Below are 3846 nucleotides of genomic sequence, written 5' to 3'. Positions count from 1 at the left end.
TACATGGCTGGCGCCTTAGCCGGTTGAGCTATAGGCGCCGAGCCCTAGGCCTCAGTTCTTAATTGCTCTTGGCACATACTGATTCTTGGGTAGGTCTGTTCCAGTGTTTCCACCATACTATGTAGCTCTGGCCTCCTGGGAGTTTTCGCCCTTGCTCTGGTCAACATGACTATGGCCGGCTCCACTCCGGCCTCAGCTGGTTCTCCAACTTCCTGGTCCACAGATCTTCCTGGCTTCTGCTTTGTTCCTTCTCTGCCTTCAGTCCAGGCCATCTGTTTTCTTCCAGGAGGCAGGTGAGCCTTCCATCCTTATGTGCGCGGGCAGAGCTGGATGATGAAGTACAGATGGCTCAGTATTTACTATAAGGCGAGCATCAAGTACACTGATTTGTACATTTGTTTCTTAAAACCAGAAATATCTTGGAGACACCAAAGACTCTGCTTTAAGCGTAGGGTGCTTTCCCCTTACTGATGCACATGCATCTTCACATGTAACGGTTCTTTTAAGATTGTCATTCACTCTATTGTTTTCCTGCCTGTTGGCAGGCATTCCTGGTTACTCACCACTAGCTAGTTAACCATTAAAATGCTTTCCTGCTGTGGTTTATTTTTTAAAAATCCAATAGCTTTAAAGGGTTAAGGTATTTCCCTCTCTGCCTGCTGAACTCAGAGAGGACAGAAGATAACGGGAATGTGGTCAAGGTCACAGACATTTGACACTGCTACCCCTCAATCACCCATGATATTCCTGGCTCTGCTTGGCTATTTTTCAGATGAACTTCCTTCCTTCCATAGCTCACAGCAACCTCAAATTCCTGGGTTCAACCGATCCTCTTGCCTCAGCCCCCAAAGTGGCTGGGACTACAGGTGCCCTGCACAACATCTAGCAATTTTTAGAGACGGGGTCTCACTCTTGCTTAGGCTGGTCTTGAACTCATGAACTCAAGCAATCCACCCACCTCAGCCTCCCAAAGTGTTAGGATTATAGATGTGAGTCACTGCGCCCGGGCTGAAGTTGTACTTCATTTTGATTTCCTTAGTTGCGTGCGTACCTGTGTTTTAAGGTAATGTTCTTTCTCACTCAGGGTGTCACTTTACACTTAGTTGTTACATCTCCTCAGGCAGCTCTTGGCTGTGACAGTTCCTCAGACTGCCCTTGCTTGGGATGACATTGACGGTTTTGAGGAGTACTTGTCAGAATGCCCCTCTGTTGAAATTTGTCAGATGTTTTCATGATTTAATCTGGGGTTACAGGTTTTGGTGAAGATGACAAAGATGAAGGGACATTGTCATCACATGATATCACAGGTATGTGCTGTCAACATGATTAGTCACTGGGGAAGTTGGCCTCGATTACCTGTTTGTCAGGTTCCTCCACTGAAGACCTTGTGACCCCCGCCCCTTCCATACTGTCCTCTTTGAGAGGAAGTCACAACGTGGAGGCCACATTCAAGGAAGGGAGCCACCTCCGCCTCCTTGCATGGAAATTATTTACATCAGTGATTTGGGATTCTGCAGAAGAGCTTTATTCTCTTCTCTCCACTAATCCATTTGTTGAATCATTTACTTGTATTGGTAGGGACTCGTAGATACTTATTTTAGACTTTGGGTTATACTTTAATGTTACTCTGTTTATTTTGTTCCTTAAATTGTTTCAGCTTTGGCCCTCGGGGTACCTCTCAGCTGTCTCCTGTGTTTGGCTGTGACACTCCTTAATTGTGTGTGACATTTTTCTTACTTTCTGGCTCTATAGGATATTCCAGGATCATTTTGTGTATTTCCTGCCTTGTCCTGGAATCTGCCATTTTTCTAAGTAGCCCTGGTTCTTTTATTGGAGAGTGGCATTAGAAATCAATATCTGGGTGGTAAGTGCCCTCATTCCTCCTGGGGCATTGCTGCTTCCAGGCCCTCTCAGCTCACAGAGCAAGGATATAGACTGTGTATACACATACATGCATAAATATTTCCATGTGTAATGACCTGTTATGATTTAAATGTTTGTCACCCCCCAAAACTCATGTTGAAATTTTTTGCCATTGTAAGAGTATTAAGAGGTCAGACCTGGGGCAGTGCCTGTGGCTCGGTGGGTAGGGCACCAGCCCCATATACCGAGGGTGGCAGGTTCACACCTGGTCCTGGCCAAACTGCACCAAAAAAAAAAAAAAAAAAATAGCTGGGCATTGTGGGGGGTGCCTGTAGTCCCAGCTACTCAGGAGTCTGAGGCAAGAGAACTGCCTAAGCCCAAGAGCTGGAGGTTGCTGTGAGCTGTGATGCCACAGAGCTCTACTGAGGGTGACAAAGTAAAAAACTGTCTCTAAAAAAAAAAAAGAGGTCAGACCTGGCTGGGCATGGCGGCTCACACCTCTTGAAGGCTGATGTAGGAGGATCCTTTGAGCTCAGGAGTTTGAAAGCAGCCTGAGGAAGAGTGAGACCCTGTCTCTACTACAAAGATAGAAAACTTAGCCAGACTTTGTGGTTGTAGCTGTAGTTCCAGCTACTCAAGAGGCTGAGGAAAGAGAATCACTTGAGCCCAAGAGTTTGAGGTTGCTGTGAGCTAGGCCGATGAGACTTTGTCTAGGAAAAAAAAAAAAAAAAAAAAAGAGGGCCAGGTATAGTGGCTCAGGCCTGTAATCCTGGAATTCTGGGAGGACTAGGTGGCGGAATTGCTTGAGTTCACAGGTTTGAGACCATTCTGAGCCAGAGAGAGACCTCATCTCTAAAAAAATAGCTGGCGTTATGGTGAGCACCTGTAGTCACAGCTACTTGGGAGGTTGAGGCAAGAGAATCATTTGAGCCCAAGAGTCTGAGGGTGCTGTGAGCTGTAATGCCACAGCACTCTACTGAGGGTGACAAAGTGAGACTCTGTCTCCAAAAAATAAACATAAAAATAAAAATAAAAGCCACGAGATGTTTAAGAGCAATCAGGGCATAAGGGTTCTACCATCGTGGCAGGATTGGTGTCATTACAAAAGGGTGAGTTTGACCCCCTCCTGCCCCTGTTCTTTGCCCTCTCACTTTCTGCCATATGATGGTGCAATAAGAAGGCCCTCACCAGATGCCAGCGCCTTGACATAGGACTCCCAGCCTCCAGAACTGTGAGTCAAAAAAGGTCTATTTATTATAAATTACTCAATCTCAGGTATTCTGTTACAGCAGCACGAAACAGACTAAAATACCACCTATACCTATGTTAAGCTAAACGTCAGTTCACACTTGGCCTCTTGAACTATAAATCCTTACCACGTAGATGATTCTAACCTCCTCCTTTCCATCACCTGTAAATTCCCACTTTAATAATGAGAAGCCATCCATTCACTGAATTGTTCCATTTCAGTTTACATGTAAACTGAGGCAGCAGAAGTATCAACCTGGACCTCAGTGGGAAACAACGTTTTCAGCCAGAGTACAGTGCTTATGATGTTTCTTTTGCCCTTAGTCTTATAGACTCTTCTCACACCTAAAGTTACTTAGGTCACCCCTTCTTTTCACAGTCCCCTGCAGTGAAATTGTTTCCTACATTTGTATTACAGTTCCATCCTGGATTCCATTCGAGGATCTTCCATCATCCTAAATGATTTTTTAAAAAATTGTGTGCAATTAGCCAGGTTTTGTAGTATATACCTGTAGTCCTAACTACTCAGGAGGCTGGGGCAAGAGGATCTTTTGAGCCCAAGAGTTTGAGGTTGCTGTGAGCTATGAGGCCACTGCACTCTACCCAGGGTGACAGAATGAGACTCTGTCTGTCTTTAAAAAAAAAAATTGCATGCATGAAGGTTTACTCTTTGTGCTGGACATTTCTGTGGGTTTTGACACAAGCATAATGTCACATATCCATTGCAGTATCACA

Source organism: Otolemur garnettii, unplaced genomic scaffold (assembly GCF_000181295.1).
Source record: "Otolemur garnettii isolate 467f Iridium unplaced genomic scaffold, OtoGar3 scaffold00214, whole genome shotgun sequence".
Lineage (NCBI taxonomy): Eukaryota > Metazoa > Chordata > Mammalia > Primates > Galagidae > Otolemur > Otolemur garnettii.
The sequence above is the reverse complement of the archived record's forward strand: the minus strand, read 5'-3'. Positions refer to the sequence as shown.